The 12,510-nt window shown below is 40.8% G+C and overlaps 1 protein-coding gene across 1 annotated transcript in view; it reads right to left on the reverse strand.

Annotated features, from left to right (window-relative positions):
- Positions 1-9,905, reverse strand: part of MAP4 (microtubule-associated protein 4) — a 127,097-nt gene extending 117,192 nt beyond the window's left edge. The window contains exon 1 of the mRNA XM_010563415.1: positions 9,846-9,905. The gene's annotated coding sequence lies outside the window, so the exon portion shown is untranslated. The remainder of the gene's footprint in view (positions 1-9,845) is intronic.
- Between the last annotated feature and the right edge of the window lie 2,605 nt (positions 9,906-12,510).

The following is a 12,510-nucleotide window of genomic DNA, read 5'->3' on the forward strand; positions in this document are numbered from 1 at the left end:
TAGTATGTTGGGGGGGGAAGAATGGAAACGCATAACAGCTCTCCATCAGTTGGGAGTGGCTGACCTGTTACTATTCACATATGGCAAGCATATTGCCATACTGCACCTTCCCATAAGCACCACAACAGGCAGACAGCATATCAACAGCAGCTACAGACACATAATACTTCATAACTCTCAGAGCACTCTGGATAAATATGTTTTATTAATTTATTATCTAACTGTAGTTTGTACTACTAGACTTCTTCCCTTAAGGATAAAATCCCCTCCTTTCCTTGGCAAACTAAGATCATCTACACTAACTTGTAACACTGATTCTTATGAAAGTAAGGAAAGATGACTGCATCACATTTAATTTATGCATTCCTGTATTCCCTTTTTGAGAACTTGTTCCCAAAGTACTGCTTTAGGGAAGACATGAGAGAGGCCCAGTTAGTGCTCTGAAGGTGTTCAGAGTTGCTGATGAACCTGAAAAGGCTGGACTTACCTGTTGCTCTTCCGGCTCCCTAAGATACATCACGGGACTCAAGGATGATCACATTCAGAAGCATTACTTCTCTGCAACACAGCATTTACCTGGCACAGACTGGCCCTTGCTTCTTCCAAAGGACTCAGTATGAAGCCCAGTGTGCATGGACAGTTGTACTGTGCAGTGAGACTGGTTACTGACTCAGATTTCAGTCTCAGTTGCCATTCTCCATCAGTTACATTCCCTTCTGGCCTTTATTCAGGTTCTTCTCTGTTCTGGGTGAGGAGATATTTTTTGCAGAACTTGTCTTTTCTGTGCAGGTAGTAAGCAATGGCTCCAGAATGAGATGGCATGAGAACTCTAGGCATGAAGTCTACAATGCTCTATCAGTATGCTTAACAGCTGAGCCAAGCCAAGCCAACTTCATCTGCTATCTGGCTTTGAAGACCTTAATTCTGGTCACAGAACTTGTACAGACAGAAGACTCCAGACAGCCAAGAGAGTAGCTTTACCACATCCCTGGAAATTAGACTTAAATTGCTTTGAATTTGTCTAAAAGCTGAAGTGAATTTTGCAATTTTCCCATGGTATGTATCACGGGAGAGGCAGTGCAGCTCCCTTTGACAGCAAGGGCCCTAAGCCACCCAATAAACCACCTCAATCAACAGAAGGTTTAGCACAGAGCTGGCCAATGCTACTAAAACCCAACAGAGTTAACAGTCATGAACTGAAGGTAAAATTGTTCACACTTCCCTTCTATCAAAATCACAGGTGAACCTTAGAGAAGGACAATAAATGAAAGGAAGCCCACCTGAACCAGTCCTGAGTGTTTGTAGAAGCTTACTTGGAACCAAAGAAAAGTCTTTGAGCAAGTAAGGATGGTGGGAAGGGGGAAGGCTCACGGAGGAAGAGGGCCTTACATCAGTCTCACCACATCTGGACAAAAAGCAGAGCCAGGAGGCTTTAGAAGCATCAGGCTGAGAAAAAGTGTGACACAACTGCAAAGAATCACCCCAGCAGACTACTTCCAATCCTGATTTCACTTCACTTGCACTCATTCCCCAAAAAAATACATGGCATGTATTCATGCCTGCAAAGAGCGTTTTACTATTGTTAATTATACTTAAGCACACTGAGATAAGCCTCCTGAATGATTCCCTCCCTTTGGGCAATTTCACTACTATGAACCACTCAGCAAGATGGGGTAAGACTGTCCAAGTTAGATTGCTACATTATGAGTTGTACCATTTCCAAGCTGATAAAAAGTCACATTAATAAACCTGCCTTAAGTTACAGCAGGATAGATACTCTGCCAGAGCAGCTTCACTGGGAGTACAAGAATAACTTTCCTATAAGCCCCAGCAGGGATTAGGGACTCTAGAAGGTGGGGATTAATGGTCTTGGCTGGCCTTCAAAAAAGCCACATGGAAGATGAGTTCATAGATAATAACTGTGAGGGACTTTCAAGTGTCTAGCTCTACACAGGCCTACAAGCATTGAAATAAGAGACCTAAAAAAGACTGGTATGTCATCTCCAAAAACCATAAATGCTTATCTAAGGAAAATAAAGGAGTCTGCCCACCTTCTGCACAGACTTGTAAGTTTTAGCTCTAAAATGACCTATTCCTCAACTATTTTAAAAAAAAAAAGAAACTCCCCTGAGTCATACTTGTTTGCTGGTTTTCAAGCTGTCTCACAGAATACAGGATTTTCTGTGCTGCACACCAGGAGAGGCAGCACCAAATAAGGACAGTTTCATTAATCATGGCGGGGGGGAAAGAGTCTCCTGTTTTCACTTGGCAGAGCACAGAGGGAAAGACAGTCAAAGTGGGGGCAGGGTATGAAAACTCTGGCTGTTAGCAGAGCACTTTCTTTCTATGTTGCATATTGACTGCTAAGCCACAAACTAAACAGGCAAGGAAAGCAGCTGTTCTGTCAGCTGCTTTCCTTTAATAGCACACACATCAGAAAGGAAAGCAGTTTCTACCTCCCTAGGATCAAACCCAGAAAATAATGGCTTTCTGGCTTTTGCTGAAGAGTCCCTTCTCTTGGGAGGAAGAGAAGGATGGCACATTTCTAACATAGTAGGATCAGTCAATAATTCTCATTTTTATTATGCATTTTGTACCTCCTCATTCTTCTTCCTGCAAGATCATCTCACTGCCACGGCCTGGAAACGAAGACTAATGAGTGCACAAAAAGGGAGAAGTTTTACTACAAAAGTTCACCTCAGTCACTTAGTCCTCATGTCAGCTCCTCTAAATTCATCATACTCCACATTTATCTTGCATATGTTGCTCCCAGAATAATGGGTCTTGCGCTTACATGAGCATTTCAGCTTTCATTTCTGAGATGATTTTTTTTTTTTTTTAATTGCTTGTGAAGAAAATTCTACAGTGTGAACACTAGAACTACAAACCAGGAGATGAGAAAGAGCTCAAGTCATGCTGTGAGAAAAATGATTTTTCAGAAATCCAGTCCAGCTTAATTATAGTTGTAATACCGCTGTGCAGGCCCTCAATGCCTTTATGAACTCACAACATTTTGCCTTATGTATATATACACAGCTTGAGACAGCAGGAGGGAGAGGAAGACCACAGAGGACGGACTCTGAAATGAAGTTAATCGAAAAAAGCTCTCATGGAAGAGAGATAAAGCAGCCATTAAATAGCATGTAACATGTTACATCCATACCGTACCTCATGCATACATCAAGAAATTTACTGTAGTAAGCCTTGAAATTCTGAGTTAAACTTTCTGTAGAACAGCAGAAATGATTCAAGCTTGTGGAAATGGGCAGGCAGAAAGAGGCAAGATTTACACTCAGGAACTCTGCTCCTTTTTTTCACTAGGGTTATCAAGAAGGATAACTCAAGTCATAAATGGCACTGGAAAGACCTCAAGTAGAGCTCCTGAAGGCCAGCTTTGTGGCTTCTCCTACTCCGAGACACAGTCTGATGCCCACAAAAAAGCTGCAAGCAAACTGACTCTCTAGAGAAGTGCCCCAAGACCGACACGTTAGCCAGTGTTACTCAAAAAGCAAGGTAAAATTTGAGCAAGGAGCATAAAACATCACAGCTTACAGAGAGCAGCAGTTACAACCATGAAAACAGAAGCAGCTCATTTGGCAACCGGGTGTGCACAGTCACTGCTTCCAGGAACTCAGTTTACATACAAGCTTTACTCCTTTACCTATATAGAATAATTCTAGTTACATTAGTGACTATATTAGAGTACCTACTTTACTTTTAATATAAATAAGCACCTCTCTTGACAACATAATTATATAGCATGAGAACCTGTCGATCAGGACACAGAACTGGTAGCTTCAAAATGAGAAAGTTGACTAGTAAACTATCTTCATCAATGGTAACTCATCACCAGCTTGATGTTTCAGAGCTAGATGAGTGGAACAGCAAACCTGTCAATGCTTTTTCAACTAGATTTGCAAAGAGAAAACAATACTTTAAAGCTTTCCACTACTGGAAGGTCAAAAAACTTTGGAAGAATGAAACAAACCACACTTTTACACTAAGAAACGAGTTTCAGCTGCTGGCAAATTCTGCAAGATCTTAGCTATAGAAAGGAAGTTAGTTTATGGACTCATCAGTTGCCTTGGAGAATCATGCCCTCCCCTCAGGCTTCTGAGAACTGACAGATATGCCCCAAAAGGAACCTGGAAATAGAACAGACACATTTGAACTAGTGGAGAGGTAAGGGTTTGCCATTTGAAAACCACAACAAAGTGTTATGGAAACAGACATTTAAAAAGAAGCAGCAAATGTTAGTGCCCAGCCAAGGTTTCAGAGCATCAGCCAGAGCAGAACTTTGTGACCATGTAGGAAAACTAGTTTAGAGTGAACATGCCCATTTACCAAGCATTAGCGGCTTTCTGTTTGCTTCACATTTTCAGGCCAGGAACAAAATTCAGTCCCTGTATTTCCATGGAGGCCACTCAGGTGCTCAGAAATTAATGGAGAAATGAAGTCCCTAGACATGTTTAGGGTGGGAGCAGAGTATACCTAGAACATTCAGAGCTGTGGAGCCTACTCCTTACTCTGTTAAAACAGCTTTGAGATATCCAAGTCTGTCTTTACACAGTAGTGTGTCACTAGGACATGTTTAGGAAGGGCCTGGCTCTTTGCACCACTTTTGCAATTCAATGCATGGAGTTTGTTCACCTTGGGGCAACTCCACAATAGATATAATGAAGATTAACCATATTCTGTGTTACTAGGAATTACTTCTAAGTAGAGGTATTTGTGCCTACGCACAAGCAAGACAGACAAAAATCAGAAGTCCTTTTAAAACAAGGTAGAAGCACATAGCTTTAAAAATGCTGAACACACTCGGGCACCTCTGCAAGCAGAGCTGAAGTCTTTGGCTACAACAGCTCATGAAAGGGTTTGCTAAAAGCCTGGGAAGTAAATGCTGCCTGTCTGTGATCCAAGTGAAAGAGGTGCTCCTATTTGGTAATGTAACAGCTTCAAAACAAAGAAAAGTAGAACAATAATTTAGCTTCATAATCGTATGTGAAGCAGGGAAAGGTCCAGTGAGTCACCACACAACTCCCAGAGGGGAGAACACACACTTTTCTGAGGGACCACAGAATACAAGGCACATTCACGTGCTCCATTACCAGTGTTAATACACCGCAGGCCAGCAGAGCAGAGACTTTCTCCCTCAGCAAGGGAATTAGTTGCAAGATAACATTATCTCAGCATCCATTACTGCTTGTGCCAGAACATAAGCCACATGCAGGCCCACTTGAGGCAACATTAGCAGACGCCTACACCAGTTCCAGTACCTCCCATGCTCCCAAGGCGGGGGGGGGAGGGTGAGAAAAAGATATAGGTGCAGAGAAGTGCTCAGAAATTTGCTCAATAATACATTAATAGGTATTTAAGCTGTAGGACAAGGCCCAATATGAAACACTGCTAGACTAGAAGTTCAGCAAATATGTTCACGTCTCCTTCATAAGGGTATTTATCAGATTCTTGAATTATAAAAAACAGTACATTCTGAAAGAACCATGTCATCCCGGACTGACAAACTCAACAGCAAGGAAAGCTAAAGGTTACATGCCAGACCCTTCTGCTTCCTCTGGACTTGTAGCTTATCCCTTTTAGCCAGAGAGGGATGCCAGCCTAGCCCTTAAGCTGCTGCTGTTATTCCTTACCAGCACGCCATTTTAATTCTCTCAAAGCAGGGAAACACTCCTGCTCTCACATGATGCTTATTCTTAGAGAGGATCCCAGGGATTTTTATTTAGCTAAGTTCAGTCATGCAGTTGGCCAAGTGCCATAAGAGCATCACAGAACTCCTTGGTTCTGAAAAGGGAGCAGCATTAGTGCAGTATAGACATACTAACAGCATTTAAAGTGGCAGGTTATGCAAGAAGGACCTGGGTAATTGAAGATAAATAACTATCCCCAGAAAGTTGTTACTGCCATACAAAATTTGTGACAGACTTCACAAAAAAAGCATGACAGCCATAGTCTGAGCTCAATTTAACTGCTTACACCCATCAAACAGCTGAACCTAATTCCTCCCGAGCTAGTTAAAAGAACAAATTCTACAATTTGAGCCTTTCCATTATCTTGAGCTAGTTTTAATGACAAAACTCCTGCCTAAGAAAGTGACCAACATTAGCTACTAGTGACCCAACTAGGTCAAGCAGAACCACATTTAGGAAACAGCTCTTAAAAATAACTGCAAACTTAAGCCTGGGAGAAATACACTCAAGTCAGTGAAGGCACTGCTCCAATTTTTAGTTTTCCTTCTAAGAAAGGTGCTCAAATGTTACAAGCAGGTGAATGCAGACTTAGTTCAACTAGAATGGTACCTGTGTGGCTTATCTGGTCAAAGGTTTAGGTAAAGTGGAGAAAAATAAGATGTCCTGTTAGCCTATGCTCGCATCAGGCTGGAGCATGGGAAAGGAGCAAGAGGCCTTATGTTACTTCTCAGTCTCAAGGAACATATGTGAGAATAATCGTTTCTCTTCACTCATACCCTTTGGTTTTTGAAATCTGATGGGGTGGCAACAGGGGAAGAATACTCATTTATGAAATGAATTAATGCAGAAGAATAGTTTCCACCTTCCATAATGTATGCAGGAAGCCAGCAGAGGAGGAAGGGAGTAGCTACTGCATTTCAACCACTATTGTATTTACATTTCCGTACTCTTGATAACAAATACATTCAATGATGCCTGAAAAACAAGGCATTGGTTAGAAAACAAAAGCTGAGCTTTCATGAAAGAAAGAGCAATAGAAGAAATTTCAGGTCTCACTGCAATGTTATCAGGTACAGTCTATTAGTTTCTTTAGAGAATTATTCACTTCCTTATTGCAGGTATGTCTGCAATATCCAGTATCACAGTATTGTGCCCTTTGACACAGGCAATTTCCCTTCCAAAAAGGGAAGGATAAGGGACCAAATAAATAATTGTTCAGTGTACTACTGAAAAAAAAAAACCCACCTTTTTTTTTTTCTATTTTAAGTAAAATAAAGGGTTCTGCCTACATGACTTTAGAGAAGTAAAACGACATGTGGTAAATTGACATGGTAGCATTGTCCTCGTCCCAATGGTTCTCTTATTTCCAGGGCGAAATCTTCTCAGTTCTGTTCTCAGCATTCTCAACCTAGAAGGTCAGTACATACTTCCTCAAACCCCTTTTAAAAGGGTGGGTGATAATGCACCAGCCCCTCCTCCAGAAAGCTACAAAATCCACAGAGGCAAAGTTCTTTCTTACCTGCTTGCCTTATCTGAGCAGAATTCTCTGTAGGCAGAGCTCTGCTACAGGAGGGGAGCAGGGAGTCACACAGCAAGTAGCAGTTACTTGCTCCTACCACAATTATGTCAGCAGCAGCTCCAATCTAGTTCACTTTTCATCAATAAAATTGATCCTAAAAATGTGGTTTTGTGCATGTTTCTTCGCAGTTAGAGCAGTTATACAAAAAAACGTAAAGTAATCCAGCAAGTAATGTTTTTACAAGTACTTTCTACCCACCTATACATATGTAACCAATACAATAACCAAATGAAGTTCCATGTACCACAAGTCATAGTCAGTATTCGTGGTTTAAGAAAGCAAGTAAGATGACCAAGCATGCAACTGTACTTGGTTGAAAGAGCTCATAACTGAATAAGCAGGAAAAACCTATTTATTTCTGAGTGACAATCAGAGATGAACAGGTTATTGTTTTGTAAAGAACCCAAGATATTCCTCAATCAGGTCATCCAACAAGAACCAACCAGCCAGTGCCAGACTCACACAAACACTTCCTCCTTCCTGCCTGCTCTCCTGGGCTCCTCCAAAGGATGTTGGGGAGGAAGTTGCCTTTATTCATCTAGGCAGTCAATAAGCATGGATTAAATATTCCCAGATAAATTACTTCAGGAAGCATTTTTAGCTGCTGAATACAGTCTGTGGGAAACACCTGTTTGGTTTCCATGCCCCGAAACCATGGAACAACAACTGTGGAGAGGTACAACTACATGTATCCCTGGGACTCTAGGAGGCAGCTTATACTGTAACTCTCATTTTTTGTACCATGACAAAAAGAAAGAAAGGAGGAAAATTATAACATAGCAAACTCACCCCCTTAAACAACTTGGCAGTTAATAACATGACCAAGTAAGTTAAAGTCTGAGATCAATTCCGGACACCCAAGGAGTCTGGCAGACATTAAGACCGCATTGGTCAAAGCTAAGTAAAGTAGAAAGGCGGGGGGAAAGAAGTTCAAGACTGGAACATGCAGGCAGGGCAAGGTAGTGTTCTTACGCTCCTACGTCATCTTCTCTGTTCAGCTGCACATAGCACTCACTCCCTGCAGGAGAAGGTGACAGTCCACCTCCCATGACCTCTTTAGCTCCATCAAGGCCACAGTGAAAAGCACGCACAGCATTCTGGGCACCTCCCCTCCACCCCCTCCCTCCCTCCCACCCAGAGGGAGATAAGCCATCTTATTTGGCTTTTATTCATTGGCTTTCAGAGAACAACTTAAGATGGTTTGGCAGGCAGCCACAGTACACAGTATAAACAACTGGTGGTGTGGCTGTCCCTAACTGAGCCTGGTTCCAGTCACATCCTGAATGGATACACAAGAGCATCAGCCAGACTGAAAAGACAGGACTTTGCACCTATGATGTTATCTCTGCACCTGCCATTTAAGGAGACCGACTACAGCATTTTAGGAACAATTTTATCCCATACCCATAACAAAGTTTTAGGAGACATGCGAGGCTACTGTCACTTAAGACAGTTTTAGTAAGTCATAGTAGATACAGTTAGTGATTTTAAAACAAGCTGTAATTGAACTGCATCCATTTGACTCCTCTGCATTCTTTACAGCCAAATATCTTTGGATGGTACTGGCAGACTGACATTAACAGCTTAGTCATTTTTCTACAAGTCTATGCCCTGTGTTTTATTGGTTTACATTCTAGGCTACCTCAAGGTTAAGGCAGAGGAAGTATTAATTAGTGGAGTAAACAGGCTGATACCACTCCCAGGACTTGAAGAAATAGGCAGCATTTCAGAACAATCACTGTCACACTAATCAAACTGCAATGTAGAAGACACCTGGGTCCCTCAGTCCATACAAATACAAAGAAGAAATTGTAATTCCTTCACTAAAGCATGTTATGTGAGCACCTGCACCAAAAATATCCTTTAACTGCAGACCTGATGATAGACAGACTCCAGTGAAAGGTGCCTTCCACAAAAGAAGGCTAGGACATGAAACTTCAATGGTCCGCTGCTCCAAATTCCTAACAAATCAAATCAGACTTGTTTTTTCTTAGCCTAGTTTGCCCATTTTAATCTCCTGTAGTCCTCTTACTCTGATAAAAAGATTTGAGTGACCAAGTTAAACAAGATGTCTGCCCTTTGCAGCAGGAAAAGCAAGAAAAGAAGGTCCACCTGGCTATAAAGGACATCCCTTGAGTCACACACCAGCCCTGCTATCTTGCACAGAACCAGAGGAATGTTAGAAACTTTAATAAATACCTAAAAGGAAGAATGGAAAAAGCATAGTAAATAAAGCATTTAACAGAAAAGAATGGAAAGGTAAGTGCTTTTCAGATATGTTTATTCTGCAGAAGTTCGAGTCGCAGAACTCTCTGTATAATAACTTTTAAAGACATGCAGACTCTCCTAGAGTCCATTTAACACTCCACTTGTCTTAGCCAGGCGTGCCTGCTCTGCCAGGTTTTCCTACTGAAGTTCTGTCAGAGATTGACATTTCAGAACTCGAGATGGTAGCTGTATTTCCCAGAACAGATGAAGTTTTAGTGTGTACACAGAGCTGTATCAAACCTTTGCTTTTAATTAAAGCATTAGTGGTGTGTCATTAGAAAAGTAGTTCATACCTCAAAAGCAGGTGTTCCTTTTAGCAGGTCCTTCAGTCCTCAGAAACTGCTTATCTGCAAAATACAATGCATGCACAATTAAGAGGAAGCCATATAATTACAGAGTACTTGGATGGAAGCTAATTAGGGGTGGCTAGGAGATGATTTGTGTTACTCAAAATTAACTAAAAATTGAGAAGTTTTGCTGCAGTCCCACTACAGTCATCCAGGCAGCTTTCTTTAACGTTCGCTCCTCAATAGGAATATTATCTAGCTATTACTATTTTACCTCAACACTTGCTCAAGCTATTAAGGATATACCATGAAAATTGAGAACAACTTTTCCCTTGTTATACACCTTAATAGGTTTTTACAAACACGCCATTAAAGCTGAAGTAATCCAGGATGATTAGGACATCCCTCCACTAAGCAGTATTTCAGGTACTCATATAATGGCTTAAAAGCTCTCAAAGTCACTGTTAGGCATACACCTGCATAGCCACCTGCAACAGCCAGGTTTGATTCATGAGTTGATTTTTATCAGACTGGGGATGAACAAAACTAGAGAGGCACCAAAATAACTGTGGCCCGATTTATGGGTTATTATTACGCAGAGCCACCATGCAAGGCACTCTAAAGGCTTTCATACAGCAGAACTGTCACATTTTAGTCCAAGACAAGCAAGACAGCAAAGATGAAGCTTTGTTCATTTAATAAAGCCTATACCACTCCATGCCATTTTCTGTACTTCCAAACTTCAGAGTGGAATCTCTCCCACTGTTATTAATACATTCACAAGTCAAAACCTACAGGTATTGCTAGACGTGTTACTCAACTAGAAAAGTATATGCTGTATTCTTTTAAGGATTACATTAATGATACTTGAATTAATATTTTAAGGGGATCCAGATTTAAAAAAAAAAAAAAGAAAGCAATCAGGAGCTGTATTTCAGTTGCACACAGCCAGCTATTTTCTGTATGTTTTCCATGATTTCAGTGAAGCTATACCCAGCAGCTTTACCAGGGAGCCATCTCCTCATCTATTGGGTGTTGTATCCCAAATTTTTCTATACAGTATTTTACACTTTGTTCACCATGTTTCTTTATTGTGAAACAAGCATATCTACAAAGAAAAAAAAATTCTATCAAAATAATACTTCTTATACTCTCCTTTCAGTGCTCCACAGAAAAGAATATAAACTAAGCTGGACAGTCAGTTAAGTATTTCAATCCACATGGAGAAACGTCCAACTTGTTCCTCACCATAGCAAATAATCAAGCCAGTCTCACAATAAAATATCATCTCAGTACCTGCTTATTAATGCAAAGTCACATAGAAACACTAACACTTGTTCCTCTCCCTACAGATGCACATTTCATATTACATGGAAGCAAAATGCCAGAGCTTTCAGTTAAATGAGAAAACAGCCCAGTGAGAAGAGTATCATTTCAGCTTTAATAAGTGGTAAAGCACTGAGAAGTGAGGAAAAAACCTTCTGAGAGTCCTGTTCCCTTCAGAAGGGGTGGAAAGGAGAGTTAGAAGTTAATTATGGAATGGAAAAACAACTTGTGTGGTAACACTAAGGCTCCCCTTTCCAACAGAAGGAAACTCTACTAATACACATAATAAACCCACATTTTCTTTTTCCACATCATTATTTGCAGTTTAGCTACCCTGTGATAAACTGGGGCATCAGGGTTCTTCCGAGCTACTTCCAACTGATGAACACTCAGATCACATCCAAAGGCATCAAGCCCTAAACACACAGCCTGATGGTCTGCTCCATTAAAGTTCATCCCACACCTGTTGCTGTGATCCACCAGGTTATTACACTCTCACACATGATATTCCAATCTCTTTGCATTGAAAACACTAAACTTTACCTTATTTGTTAAGAAAAAAAGGAATAAAAAAAACCCCACAACCCTATCTTTTGTGGCAGAATATTAAAGAAAATTAGAAGTATTAGCTCCTTTTTTAGTGCTGGGCATTGCTACTCCATTGGGTAGCACTGTATCAACCACGGTTCTGGTAACAGTAAAGTAAAATCTACCACAGTTTCTTGGTCTGGGCAAAAACACTTCTTCCTTTGGTAAACCTGCATCTCTAGGTGCTCTTTAAATAAACTCTGAAGGAAAGAATTACTATACTACCAAGGTGGTCTTAAACTACCCATAGTGGTAAAGATTGCTTTTTTACTTAAGTATGGGGTGTTCTTGACCGACAAGCAGAAATGCTAAATAATCTGCCTTTCTTATCCCAAATTTACAGAGTTGCTAAAACTGCAGGTGTGACTGCAAAGTTTTGGGGTTTTTTTTATGTGCTAGGTCTTACAGTAGTCTAAGATAGACTTCACCTTGTCCCCTCACATAATAAACTAAGGAAGACTCTGACCACTCATAGAAATATTGGTGAACAGCAGGAAAAAAGTCATCTATCACCTGGCCCGCAAATACTGACTCATGTGTTGCATTATTAGCCGTAATTGTTTTCCAGTTTGGAGAAATATTTCTGAGAACTATTTTAATGTTAAGAGAGATACCTGTCTATACATTGCAACCCTGATTCCAAGTTTGCAACTTTATTTCTCCCCAACACAGTTTTTATACAAGTGACACTGAAAAGCAACACAACAGAGGAAAAGCACTCTATTACTTCATTTACAACCCACACCACACCCACTCT

This window comes from Haliaeetus leucocephalus, unplaced genomic scaffold (genome assembly GCF_000737465.1).
Source record: "Haliaeetus leucocephalus isolate CR32 unplaced genomic scaffold, Haliaeetus_leucocephalus-4.0 Scaffold0, whole genome shotgun sequence".
Classification (NCBI taxonomy): domain Eukaryota; kingdom Metazoa; phylum Chordata; class Aves; order Accipitriformes; family Accipitridae; genus Haliaeetus; species Haliaeetus leucocephalus.